The following is a 14,614-nucleotide window of genomic DNA, read 5'->3' as shown; positions in this document are numbered from 1 at the left end:
TTTCTTTCCCTCTTTCACTCATCCTTCATTTAGGAGTTTTTCCAAGACCACTTTCATGGACTGGAATAGCTCTTATGCTAATCTGTAGAGGAAGTCTGATATTTTCTTGTGGCTGCTGGTTGTGACATGATCAGACAAATCCTCAAGTTCTACTTTGCATTTTGTCTGTTTAGCCGTCTCGAAACCTTTGTTTCAGACCCTGGAGCCAGATGTTTATAGCCAACATATTGGTTGGAGAAATATCCTGCTTCTAGAGGAAACCTGTAGGACTACGTCATTTAATTATTTTCTTAAGCATTTTGTACTTTGAGTTGCTATCCTTTTTGTGCAACAGATTCTTAATTTCCTCTAAGAGGCTTTCAGGATAATGTGTATGTATGGAGAGACAATTTCTTCTAGGAAGATTTTTTTAGTAATTTTTTTCAGTGCTAATTGAATACACTCTACCTCAAGTTTTAATTCTTGCTTCCCAGAGAAGGGTTACTTACTGGCACTTAGCTCAACTGCCTTCATTTGTAGTAAGAATGTTGCATTTTTTTCACATCTTATTACCACCTCTATATGGCAGTTGGAGGATGACTGATTTCTACTTCCCATGTGTTGACTTCTGTCCAGAACAATGGATCTGGTGCAGGAGAGAGGGCGAACTCATTTACCTGTAACTTTGACGACTTTTTTCTTTTAGGGATCCCCTACCCTGCACATGCCCTTTCCTGTGTTTGTGTGTGTTAGCATGGGATTCTTTTATCTGTTGTTGTCAAGACAAGGCGGAGTGTTGTATGGCAGCGGTTCTCAAACTGTGGGTCAGGACCCCAAAGTGGGTCACAAGCCCATTTTAATGGGGGTTGACAGGGCCAGCATTAGACTTGCTGGGACCCAGGGCTGAAGCCTGAGCTCCACCCTCGCTCAGCAGTCAGGGCTCAGGCTGTGGCCCCCCCTCCCTGGGGTCATGTAGTAACCTTGTTGTTAGAAGGGGGTGGCAGTGTAATGAAGTTTGAGAACCCCTGTTGTGTGGGATTAAAATATCATCATTCTGACACTGACCTAATGATAGGTTTCAGAGTAGCAGCCATGTTAGTCTGTATCCACAAAAAGAAAAGGAGTACTTGTGGCATCTTAGAGGCTAACCAATTTGAGCATAAGCTTTCGTGAGCTACAGCATCCGATGAAGTGAGCTGTAGCTCACGAAAGCTTATGCTCAAATAAATTTGTTAGTCTCTAAGATGCCCTCAAGTCCTCCTTTCCTTTTGACGTAATGTCGTCTTCAGTTTCAAAATTTGATTGCAGTTTTGTGTGCGCAGCCCTGGAAACTTTTTTTTTTTTGGGGGGGGGGGGGGAGAGAAGGGGGTCAGTTCAGCAAGAACAGTTTATAGTTTCTCTCCTAAAAAAAAAAAAAAATTCTGCCTCTGTTTTTTGCTGAATTGCACAGATGTGGTCATGCGTGTTAGTCCATATTCTGAGCAGTGGATTTGTGCTGGGGAAAAATCAGAATTTTAGGTTAGAAAACAAACTTTGCATTTCTTCCCATATATCCTCCTGATATATCACTTACAAAATTTTAGATGAGGTAGACTCTAACTTTCCTTAGGAGTGGGAAGACTCTTTTTAGGAAATCCACTATGGCTTTCTTGTAGCTTTAACTTTTTTAAAAAAAGCTTTTTGTTCAAATCCTCTCATGATATTGGCTCCTCTTTCTTCATTCTGTAACACCTTTCTGAAGACTGCATACTGTATTTGCTCCAACTGCTTGTACTCTAAGTGAAAGTTTGAACATCTTGTACAACAGTTTGCTGTCAGGACTGAATTTATGGCTGTTGGTTGCACTAACATGCTTTTTACAGTGTCATGTTCCTAAACTTACAGGAATGCTTATATGATTGGACAAACCACAAAGGAAACTTAATCAAACTTCATCTTCACTTACCCATGCATATTTACATGCGCAGCTAGAAGAAGTCAAGCTTAAGTAGACTGCCAACTAAGGTGACCGAGTGTCCCTATGCTATAGGGACTGTCCTGATATTTGGGGCTTTGTCTTATATAGGCACCTATTATTCCCCCCCTCACCCCATCCCAGTTTTTTTTTCTACACTTGCTATCTGGTCACCCTGCTGCCAACCCCGACCTGGCTTGAACATTTGAGTGGCCTTTTGAAGTAATCTATCAGGGCCCCTTCCTACATCTTCACGAAAGTAATCAACTCCGGTTTATTGTGATAACTTGCTTGGCATGTGATCAGCTAAATTATGTGGGGCACACTCTTACTTAACTGAATTGCTTCATACAGGGGGGTATTTCTCAGTAGAGCACCATTTACTTGTACTGGGGTGTGTGTGTGTGACTTTTTAAATGTTAAGGGACAAGTTTCAGCATAAACAGAGGGTTTGGGAAGCTGCTAGGGTCCTCAATTATTTGACAGGTCTTTGTGCATTCTGGTGCTTAGGTCAAGAAGAAAGGGGCATGCCCTTTTTATCCCCAATAGTAGATGGTGGGGGGGAAACCTGTTAGAACATCCAGGGGGACTTCTCCTGTGCCAGATCTTGAATATTTTTGGCCTGTATTGAGACTCTGATGTGTAATATGCAGAGACCTGAAGTTGAGCTGGCACACGGAATAGAAAATAAGACCTCTTGTTAAATATGTAGAAATAAAATGCTTTATACGCTGCAGAGAAGTTACAATTTTCTACTTTGTATACCTGTTACAAATATAACAATGATTCATATGTTCTTGAAAGTAAGAGTTGGTAGTTGACAGGCAATGGTGCTCATGTTGTGAGCAGACGTGTAATGGGGTGGGGGAGGAAATGTTGATAAAGGAGGGCTTGAATTACGCTACACTGTCTGAGCTAATGGATGGCAAAACATAGTTCATTGTAAATAGAAGCTTGTAGAGTGGCAAGGGAATATCTACGAAGTGAAAAGTTACTCTATAAAAGCTGATTTCAGTCAACTGTGTTTTGGGGTGCTTTAGAAAAGATGAAGCTTCATTTTGTCTCGGCAGCAAAGGAAGTGAAATGCTGTTGCCTGTGTTGATAAATTCTGTTTAAGTGCGGGATGTCCTACTATGAAATGAGCTAGTTAAATCCTCTGATATACCAAATCCTGTGTCAAACACCTGAAGGCTCATTCCTGAATGCGAAATAGTACTAGGCTGAAAAATGTTCTGCTTATGGGATAAGAATAAAAGCAAACAATGACTTGGAAGAATTTAGTGGTCACCTAACTAAGAGTGTAACTATTTTGAAGATGAGTCTTCGTCTTTATGAAGAATATGTAGACCAAGGACTGAGGAGGGTGGGGAAACTTGTAAAGCTATAATGTTAGACTAGAAAGCATCTCTCTCAAACCAGTACCAGGTGAGGTTCTGTGTTGGGCAATAAGTAGGTAAGACTAGCTAAAAGAAGCCTGCTTGATGAGGCTGGTCCTCTTTCCTCTGGTCATAAGCTGTCTAGTGCTGCAGGGTGTTCAGCTATATCAAAAAATAACATGGCTTGTCAGACTAAATCTTAAACAGAGTGTAAAACATATTAACCTGAAGTCACATTCTAGCCACAAGCTGCTGCTTTTGTTTTTTGTTAATAACTCTCAGTTCCAAAAAAGGCAACTGCCTCTGGCTTTCAAAATGGCTTTTAAAAAAAAACAAACCCTGCACTTGGATCATAAAACTGTAGAGCTAGTATTTCTCCTATAAACTTGAGGTGTGGGGACTGCTCTTAAAGTAGATGTTTGCCAGTAGAAAGTCACCAGGCTATGGGGTAGTAGAGTAGAACAGAAATGGGATTACAGCTGTAGGATTCTTATTCTACTACTAACTAGCAAGAATACGTGCAAATAGGAATGGTATGAATCCTGCTTTTCAACATTTCACTGACTAAACACTTATGCATTTGTGAAATACCAAAGGTAAATGTTGCCAAGCTCTGAGATTTTAGCGCAGTGCCCTCTGAGGTGTGGCCAACAAAGCATAAATGGATTCCACAGTGGTGGAATTCAGTGAAAGAGCTACCTGTCCTCTGTCACAGAAGCAGGGGAGTGAGCACAAAACTTTGAACAATGATTCTCTAGGTTGGAGTAATACGGCTGTCTTTAGATGATTAAATTTATTGTGGTTCAGCTGAAATGAAACATCTGATGTTAGTGAAAAGGCATTCGGCTTACTATAGCCAGTGGAGGTCAGTCAGTCCTCCCGTCTTTCAGCAGGTTTGGAAAAGAGTGGTGTGGAGGGAAGGACTTCTAACAAAAGTATCCTTCACTTTCTCTACTCTACAAATCTAGAAGAGCACTTATCAAATCTTTCTGGACTTCAGAAGATGAGATGGAACTGTACTGCAAAACACCTACTAATAGAGTGCTATAAATGTTTTTCTTGGGTGTCCCTTTTTTTAAAGAACTTAAGATTTTTATCTTGCACAAAATCACTTGTTTTTTCTATATGTGCTTCAATAATGGAAGCTTGAAAAATAGTGTATTTGAGACCATTTTGAAATTGGAGTGGGAGGGGAGTAGTTGTGGAAAGACTTCACCTGACACTGTCTCTTTTGATGGTGGGATGGAGAGGAGGCTGCCAGTTATCTTTCCTTGGTGCACAAGAAAAGGCAAAAGGAAAGTTGGTACCAAATCTCTGCACACAGAATGGCTGGGTGTGTTACTGATGCTTGAGATGTGGGGTGGATTTCATGGGAGTTAGTGTTAGCACATGTATTCTCTTTACCTACTATCCTTATTTAGCCCATCAGTGAGTAAGCATTGAAGCCTTGTAAAGTTTCAGTAGCTAGAATAACCGTGGTAATTACAAATAGAGAACGCTCTGTTTCTCTTGCATTAAGAAGGTATGAAGCTGTGGACTAAAACTCACTGTCTTGCAGCTGCTCTGTATTGACTTGGTTCAGATTTCCCAGGCTTTCATGTGATTGGGATGTATACCTTGTCCTCACCTGGAGAAATCCATTGACTCTTGGCAGCGGTTTGGTTTGTCAACCTAGGTAACTTCAATTGGATATGGCTTCTTGTGCCCTGTAGTAGAGAACTCTGGGATTCCGGAAGTGGCAGACTAACTTCTTCACTATTACCTAATACTCTTGCATCAGCTTGAGAAGTGGGCATCCCATCCAGTGTGGCTTTTTTCTTTCCAAATGTGATTATTATGTACTATATGGTTTTAGTCCCTTGAACAGATTTGTGAAATTGCAGCTGGATATCTGAAAACTTTAATATCTCCTCACTCTGACCCTTTCCTAGCTTTGCCAAAAATAGTCAAAGGGACAATGTGCATGAAAACTGGATGCATTCATTGAACAAGGGATTATTTTATGATCCTCCGGAGTTCCAAAGGTTATAAAATGATCCTTCTTTGCCTCGGTTGCCACCGATGGTAGATGAATGGCCAAATCTCTCTCTTCAGAAGCAAGTAAGTGGCCAATGAGCCTTCAATTCTGGCTCCTTTTTAACCCTGAATCTACATTTCCACCCCCTTTATCTCCCCAAGTCACTTCCTATCTCTTTGCACTATAGAGCAGCAGAAGCAACCTCTTGCTATTGCTGGTTTTACGTTGCAGCAATTCTTCCCCCCCCCCCCCCCCCTTTCCTGATCAGTATGTCCTTGGACACCTACAGCCCCTCTGCAGAGCTTTAGGCCATCTCAAGTGTGGACACAGCAGAGGATGATTCCTCTGGACACAGTCTCTGTTGGAATTCCAAGTGTTTATCTTAGATTCATGGCTCAGCCATTGGCAGTCTCCTTTCTTCCCCTTCACCCCACCTCACCCCCTCCCCAAAAATTCCATGGCCCGACTGAGAAAAGGTACAATGGTTGTCTGCTTAGAGATTTGCTCCTCTGCTTCCAGTCCCCAGCACCAGAGGAGGAAGTCCAGTTATCAGTTGCAGGTAGACCCTTTCCCTTGTGCCTTCTCCCCCCTCATGAGAATAATCTATAAGGCTCTTGGCAGAGGAGATAGTCGCACTCTTAAGAAGGAAGTTCTGTGACCCTCTCAAAGCATAGCCCACTGTAGAGAGAACAGGTTATGGCGTTCCTCTTAAATCTTTCTCTGAAAGCAAGGAAGAAAACATTGTCAGTCTCCCCTGAGGTGTTACATTACAAATGTTTTTAGTCATTTAAACCTGGGTGGCTGTGGTGGCGGCCTCGGGGTGAGGCAGGGGTTTCGGTATCCTCCCTTATTCCTATGCTTCCATCACTGGCTGAGCTCCTTTCAGAAGATCTCTCCAGCAATTTGAGAAACCAGATTTCGTGTCTGAATGTAGTGTTAACATGTGATCTTTGACTTGGCAAGATTGCCATTTCCATTGCCACAGAGAGTCTATCAGGTGGAACTGCTTGCTTCCAAGTGACTCTTGTGGGTTAATGGTTTCAGAGACTTGCTTCATCTCTGGATCAGTTGCCACTGGAGAAACTGGCTCCTCCACTGTTCCCTCAGCAAGTGGACAGAGCACCTTGTAAAGCATGCTGCTGGAGGATGCTGATTGTATTTTGCTGCCCAGGCTGGAGTGGCAGGGGAACCCTGAGCTCCGCTGGAGCAACCAGGAGCAGAAGCCCTCAGCCCGGACTGCCCCAAGCCCTGGCTGGAGTCGGGGGAGAGGTCCCGAGCCCGGGCTGCCTGGCTTCAGCCACTGGGAGCAGAATCCCCAGCCCGGCAGGAGCTGCTGGGGGAGGAAGCCATGAGCTTGATGCCCAGAACTGCAGGGGGGGGGGGGGGGCGGTGGCAAGAGGATGGGATGGAAGCCCCGAACCATACCTATGTGCTAGAAACTAGTGGAAGGCCACCAACTCAATTTATACAGGCTATCCTACAGTTAAACCAGGTCACTAGTCACTGTAAATGGTTACTATCTTCAAACCTGGGCCTTAGAAATGAAAGGTTCCATATGCCACTACGTGTATTCCCCGAGCCAGACCCTTGGAATTCTCCTTTCAAGAATGAAGCTTGCATGTGTATAAATAAATATAGTGATCTTCAGATAAGAGTTAACTTAAGAAAATTCTTGCCAGAAGCTGTGTTCATTTTGGTATCTAACACCTTTCCCTTCAGCAATTGCTAGCTTGTAAACCTTGCTAATGAAAATGGTAAATTTTACACCTTGGTTTAAAAGCTTGGTAATGTGGGTCACAGAACTTCACCATAAAATGAATGTTCTCTACTGATGTCTGCTTAAGTGAACTGGGTAAGCTTGATGATTTGAGATGCCAGTGAGGCATTGTTAGTAAATCCTATAACCGTGCTAGCACTTCTTGTATCTACTTCTACTTGGGAGCTACAGCACAGCACAGCACATCTTTAACCTAAAACCTGGGTGCCTTCAGTATAAAGTTTGATTGGAGGAGAGGGGAGAGAAGAAACAATCTTGTTTGCATTGAGCCTACTGTAATTAATGACAACCTCCATATTGCTGGGTCATTCAGAATTCTGTTGAAAATTGGATGGAACCATGTATAAAGAGTAGATGACTCAAGTTGATAACTATACTAGGTCAAAACCTACTGGTACAGGTTTCTGGGTCAAGTAATTCAGTTACAATAGGTTTAAAAAATAATTGATGCTACTTCAATTACATTTTGAGTGGACCCTCTCAACCAGCTGAATTACTTTACCATTTATTCTTTCTGTGGTCTATCAGTAGAAGGCTGATGATGATGCTTTCTGTCACCTGCCTCACTAAAAGCAAAACTCTCCTCCTCAAGATTCTTGAATCTTTCTTTAGCGATTCCTACAAGAGCCCTGGTAATACCTTCAGCCTTGTAGCTAATCCACTTATGTAGTGGATTGTATAGTAAAACACCGCAACTGTGCCATTATCCTCTAATTATAGTTAACAGCTTGTAATGTGCTAGAAAAATCAGAGGCTTGTATAAGAAAATTAGTATATACCAAATGGATTTCTGATTTAGCTGGCAGACTGAGCCACTTGGAGCTCAAATTCCGGTAAGCAAACGATCAGAAATTCTTGACTTCTCTTCCCTTCCATAGTAGGTTCTGTTACAGCTCAGGTTTCAGTTGTCCTGTCGGGCTATGTGCCTGCAACTTCTGTTGACTTCAGGAGTTTATAAAAGAAATGTGTAGGGGACCCATTTTCAGTAGATGAATCTTCCCCAGGTGCAAATTGTTGCAAAGATTACTTACACAAGACTTGGCCTGGGACCTTCTAAAACTTTCATAAAAGAGAAGTCTGTGTTAATTGAATGCATGCAAAATATTTATTTTGGTGTTAAGCATTTTGTTTGAAAAAGCAAATTGAGAAATTAGGTTTGATTTTTTTTTTCTGTGTTCTCACTTCAGTAAACAGTTACTTGAGTAATTACCTAAATCCTTAAGAATTTTTTATTTGGTTGACGCTGTTCAGTGGCCCCGTTAATGTTCTGAGTAATGTCATATCTGTATTTCCATGTGATGTAGGACTTGACTTCCAATTCCAAAAAAGTATTGCTTTTGACCTTTTTGGGGGGGGAGGGGGGCATGTCTAGATGGCACTGGAAGGTTGAAATGAGGAAGCTAATTTGAGTTCTTTGGGTTTTATTATTCAATGCAAGTTTCTGATAACACTGTTTTAAAAGATTGTGCTCTTTTTAAAAAATATTTATTTTTAAGGAAGGCTTTATCCAATTCCAGGTGATCTTTGAGACCCTTCCTTCATGTAAAAAGAAAGTGGACTGTCTAAAAAACAAAAGCAAACTTCCAGAACATGAGACCGTATAGATGAGAGTATGAAGCCGTTAACTTGCGTACCCTAAATATTATCAAAGGTACAGAGTTAACAAATGGGGGGTGGTGGGAAGTAACTCTTTCCCCACGACTTTCCATTTTTGTGACTTAAATATTGCTTAAAACTAGTGAAAGAAAAAGGTGACTTTCCGTGTGTTGACCGCATCCCTTGAAGCACCATTTTACAGACAAATATAAACTTCAGTATAGGGAAGCTACGGATAAGTGAAGAAAAATCTATTGCCAGTAAGGTTAAGGACAGTCAAATGCATTTTAAAAAAAAATCCATTAGAAGCAAAAAAAAAATCTTAATGATATTTTTCTAAACGTAGTACAAGATGGTAAAATTGCTTATATAAAAGGCAGTGTTCAATAAATATTTCTTTTCTTTATTTGGAAACAAGGTGGACGATGTACATGTGTAATTCTGTAATAATGAAATACTTTCTATTCCAGCAGTAACAAAGTTGTAAAACAGCGTCTGTTTAACATTTTTAATAGGCAAGACTGGATAACTCTCACCTAAGAGCTTTAAAATAATTGGCCAAGGAAGTCTCTGCACTAATGTTGATTTTTGGTAATTGTGGAATGCTTAGGAAATTCCAGAAACTTTGAAAAAGCTAATGTTCTGTCAGTATTTAAGGCTTAACGGGATGATTTGTATGCCTCAGTGCTGTAGCTGAAAGAGTGAATGCAGTTGTCAGGTATCTTTAATGTGGAATATAGAGTAGAATGGATTTAAAATGATTTTAAAACAATAAATTCATGTTTTTCACTTAAGTCTGTTTAGTATTAAAATTGAAATTATGACCACCTTCGTTAAAGCCTAACTCTCTGATTTTAATAGATTAATGTTGAATCATTTAGCTATCAGATAGTAATAAGTTAAAGGGAGCTGCTTTTTTGAAGTTCATACAGAATCGGGGGAAAACATCTTTAACTTCTTTGCAGCCAGCTCAAGATCTATAAATGTCACAATGTCAGGCACTTCATTAATTTCTGTATTTGCAGGGTTTTTTTTACAATGGATTAAATGCTGGTATTGACATTTTTCCAAATGTCAGTACTTTCTGTTGAGCAGAGAAGATTTTGCTTTAATTACTCTTGGTTTCATTTTAGCAGCTGCAGAGAGAATATTTTCTTCATTTGGACTAGTTCTTTCAGAATTGAGAAGCTGACTGGTAATTTTGGGAAAAAATCAGTTTTTTGTTTTTCTCTTCCACGTAGTGATTAAAAAACAGGTGGGAGAGGATGAGATCTACTAATTCTAACCACTTGAATTATGTGGGGCCAGATTTTTCAAAGGTAGTTAAGGCACCTACAAATGCAGGTGACTACTGGGATTTTCAACAGTGCCTAACTCATACTGATTTCAACTCCCATTGATTTCAGTGGAATTTAGGTACCTAACCTGCTTAGGCATTTTTGAAAACCCAGAAGGCGCATACCTGCATTTTTAGGCACCTAAATATCTTTAGAAAATCTGGCCCATGCTGACCAGAAATAATCTGAATTCACTAGCAGTGAATATTTCCTTTCTTTAATAAATTGTTTTTCATTTTATTTTTATAAACTTTTCTTTATGCATCCAGCATATTTAAAGTAGCCTTATTTGAATAATAATTTTAAAAGGCTATTTTTGTACACTTAGAATTGAATTCCAATTTCCATGCAAATACAGTTTGATGCAAATTGTGTAAGAAATTACCTAGTAAATAAGAAATGTCATTTGCATATTTTAACAATTTAAAAGAATTACAACTTGAATAAATGTATGTTTAGCTATATAATTGCTAATCTAAATATGTATAAATACACTGTATCCTTCATGGCTAGCAAAATATACCAAATTCCATGTAAATCAACATGTTAGTGCTTATCACAATCAATGAGAATGAATTTCTCCTTATGGCAATAAAGTGCAAATGCAAAACGAGACTTAAATCAAGGAGGAAACCTTGATTTTTAAATTGGTCCATCCTGAGATCAAGTAGGATAGGGAAGTGATATTACCTCTTCGGGTATGTGTACACTACAGTTAGATATCTGTGGCTGGCCCACGCCATCTGACTTGGGCTTGCAGAGCTTGGGCTATGGGACTGTTTAATTGTGGTGTAGATGTTGCAGTGTAGACATATCCTTTGTGGCTTTGAGACTGTTACTGGAATACTATGTTTGGTTCTGGTTTCAGCCCTTCACAAAGGATGCTCAAAAAATTGGAGGGGATTCAGCTTCTGAACTTTAGGGTTATCCAGATAATATATATTGATTTCTGAGCTATAAGTTGCTTTTGACTGGCATTAAGTCAGTCTCTCTCTCTCTTTCTTTCCATCAGTAATGGCTGTAGTAAACTGGAATTAGCTTACATCTGTAATGCAACAAAGCAGCTTTTGGAGGATCGTTGTAGTCTATCAAAGTAGTAGGTTTGCTTGCACATCTCTGCCAGTTGAACTCAAAGGATCTGCCACTCATGCATCAGGAAGACTTTACCTGGCAAATGGAAATAGTGCCAACAACAAAAATATACTCTTGAAGTTTCTCTTATTCAATCTTTAAAACTTCATTAGGACTCAGAAGATTAGGAAGTAGTGATCTCAGTTTTTCAGGACACCACTTGCGTCTTTCCCTCTTGTGCAAAGAAGCATCTGAGAATATGCTGACCAAGTAATCATCATTCTGGCTGCGTCTTAACCTCAGACTTTTTGTTTCTCAGGATGCTAGTGGCAACTTCTGCTACTAAGAAACCTCTTCTATCTGGGGCCAGTCTACCCTTCCAGCTGCTTCCTCAGCTAGATGAGCTGATCAGAGCTGTGGTCAAAATCTGTCAGCAGATCATGAACACGTATTTTCACTGAGGTGAATATAGTGGTGTGTTTTTTTTTTTAAATATTCAAAAACATGAATCTGATCTTGATTGTATGTAGTTCCACAGAGAATCAAGGCCATTTTGTGTTGTCTGTTTTCCCTCAGTGTGCATCTGCATGTCTAGGATCCTTTCTCTTATGGCTTCTGGCTCGGTTTTCAGATTTCTTACCCTCTTGGTGTAAATCCATATGGTGGCTTACAAATGTTAGTTGTTAGAAGATGCCTCTGAGGAGGTTTAATGAGCGTCTGCAGTCAGATCTCTAACCCAAGTTCTGGTAGTGTGCTTTCAGTAACATGCTCTTTGCAGTTATGAAAACTGGTTGGAAATATCAGATCATGTTAATCATGAGCTATGCTGCTTATGGTGAGCAAAAGAGTTTCACTATCCATTTATGCAAGGCTGGGTGAATGGACTCATGAAAACTGTCCAGCCCAGGCATAGTCTTGCAGGGCTTCTGTTACAGCTTCTCCATAGAATTGTTGACATGCTGTACATATGGTGACCACTGTCTTCCCAGTTGGTTTAAAATACCAGGAAGTATGCCTGGCACCAGTTATCCTTCATTCTTTTTATCTGACGCGATCATCTTGTTTCCTTATACTCCTTCCTGCCTGGAGCTCTTTTGCAGCTCTGCTTCTGTGTCAGCTGGACGCTCAAGGATTCAACCCTGTGAAACTCTTAAGCTTGGTTCTGAAGATCCTGATGATTTTGTCTTTTTCTCTTCGGGGGGGGGGCACCCCCAACTTTACAAAGATTTGGGGTTTCTTCCTGCTAACTCTGCTTGTGATACGTGCTCGTGACTGCGTACATTTTCAGCCGCACTTATTGTTTCAGTTTTTTTCTAAATAGTCCTATCTCCTCCTAGGAAAATCAAACTTCACTAATGTTCTGTGACTTTTAAACATAAGTGAAGAAATTGTGGTTTCCATAGCAACCAGTAATACCTAAGCCTCTTTACACCTGTGTAGCAGTTTTGTGTTGCTTTGTCGGCTGTTACATACTATGGTATTTTGTACCACTTAAAGTGCAAATTGCTGACAAAATCCCTTCCACACAGTTTGATTCTATCTGTTTTAGGAAACACCACAATACCCTTAAAAACAATGCAGAGTGACACACCTATTACATTTCCTAGCAGCTACGGACAAGACTCTTATCCCCATATGTTGGTTTAGTCTTACAATTAATACGTGAGTTACAGGTGGGTGAGGTGGTGATGCTGGAGCCCCAGGCCATGTTACTTTGATATTTGTACAGATCAAATTGATACTTAAAAGTATAAGTGTATTTGGTGTTTAAACATCATTTAAACTTCATTAAAACTAGAGAGATGTTACTTCCATTGTTCTCATTTATCCATATCCCATTATGTAGTAGCATTTACATTGTGTATTCCCCTGTAACTAAATAACCCATCAAACGAGAGAGAGATTCCTTGTGGAATGCAAATGAAGAGCTTCAACAGAAAATTGCTAAATACAAAGCAAGTTGTCATTGTGTGTAATGAACAGAAGTCAGACTGATTGTCAAGGTTCCTTCCCCACTCTGAACTCTAGGGTACAGATGTGGGGACCTGCATGAAAGACCCCCTAAGCTTATTCTTACCAGCATAGGTTTAAAAACTTCCTCAAGGTACAAACTTTGCCTTGTCCTTGAACCCTATGCTGCTCATTAGTCCCAATCAGTCAGAGGATGTAGTAATTAAGCAGAGCACATTAATGATAAGAATTTTCATTTCATATGAGCAAAGTCTTCTAATATTCCCTATTTTTGCCCCCTCTTTTTTCTTCTTTCCCCTTTCCCTTGGTGACTTCTCAATCTGTTACCTGTCCGAGCATACCTTTTCTTTCTGATATGACTCTTCCTAGCTTTTGAAGTAGCCAAACTTACGGTTATGATGTCAACTATTGGTATTGGCAAAGTTCCTTATACATTTTTCAGTAGCTTGGGGGAGTCACAGTACAAACCACTGACACACATTCACTTTTAAATTCCAGTTCCCAGCTGTACTTTGAGATGGTGAAGGCAGTGGGAGTGACGGTACACATTATTTCAGTATGTCAGTGGGTTGAAGCTAGGCTTTTTTAAAATAGACAGGTGGGAACTTTCTCTCCTCCCCCATTCAATAGTCTTCCTTTTCCAATATTGTGTTCAGAGCACATCACAGCTGGCAGCCTCATCCAGTACACCAAGGAGTGAATGAGTAGGGACAAAGAACTGTTGTCATCCCTAGAGATGTTTTTCTGGAATAGTTTTTTTTTGAGAGATGGACAGGGCTGTGTGGGACTATTACCTTGGTAGCCCATGTGTTGTAGTTCTCCATTTGTAGGAGGTTCTTCATTGATTTAAGTGTACTAATAGAATTAGTTACAGTAAAAGTGGCCAAAGCTCGGTAGAATGTTTTTTAAGTCAGTGTTTAGTGCAAACGGCTGTGGATTTGAGGATGTGACTCTATAAAAGACAGGTGAACTTGGAGAAAAATCTGTGGGGATGAAGGTTTTCAGTAAGCATACACAATTCTGTGTTACAAATGGAGGAGTATTTTTGGTAGCCGTAGGTGTAGTGGTTTTTTAAAGTGTAGAAAAGCGTTCTCATTTTGTCAGTTAAAGGGGGAACATCAAAAATGCATAATTAACTTTTTGTGTTGATGCTTAGCCGTGTGTCCCAACTTGGACCTTGAGGATCATTATTTGTTCTCTTCAGTCAGCATGAGACACTTTCTCCTCTAAATCCAAGAGCAGGTGCAATTTTTGCAGCATCACTGGGTCCCGTTAGAATTGAAGACTGGAGCAGGATGTTGCACTTGGCCTCTAATGTGGTTCCCTTTTGCTTTTACTTCCACTATCTTATGGAAGGGTTATTGAGCTTTGTGAGTGCAGATGGAAGGGTAAAATGCACATGTGGGAAATGAGGGTAATAGCTAAGGGGAGCTTAGCAAGAATTGTTCATACTAGGAGAAATTAACTCTGCTCCAGAATACTCCGATGAAAGACCCTATAAAACATATTATAAAGGCAAGAAAACTGAGATACCGA

At 40.3% G+C, this 14,614-nt stretch overlaps 1 protein-coding gene across 16 annotated transcripts in view; it reads left to right on the top strand.

Annotated features, from left to right (window-relative positions):
* The window catches only part of ELAVL2 (ELAV like RNA binding protein 2), a 169,934-nt gene that overhangs the window by 69,593 nt on the left and 85,727 nt on the right, over nucleotides 1-14,614 (top strand). The window contains exon 1 of one of the 16 annotated variants that reach the window (XM_074953476.1): nucleotides 11,548-11,569. The exons of the other annotated variants lie outside the window; for them this stretch is intronic. The gene's annotated coding sequence lies outside the window, so the exon portion shown is untranslated. Of the gene's footprint in view, nucleotides 1-11,547; nucleotides 11,570-14,614 lie in introns of those variants that run through there. 16 annotated transcript variants of the gene reach the window in all.

The sequence above is a fragment of the Natator depressus genome, chromosome 5, assembly GCF_965152275.1.
Source record: "Natator depressus isolate rNatDep1 chromosome 5, rNatDep2.hap1, whole genome shotgun sequence".
Lineage (NCBI taxonomy): Eukaryota > Metazoa > Chordata > Testudines > Cheloniidae > Natator > Natator depressus.
The sequence above is the reverse complement of the archived record's forward strand: the minus strand, read 5'-3'. Positions and strand labels throughout refer to the sequence as shown.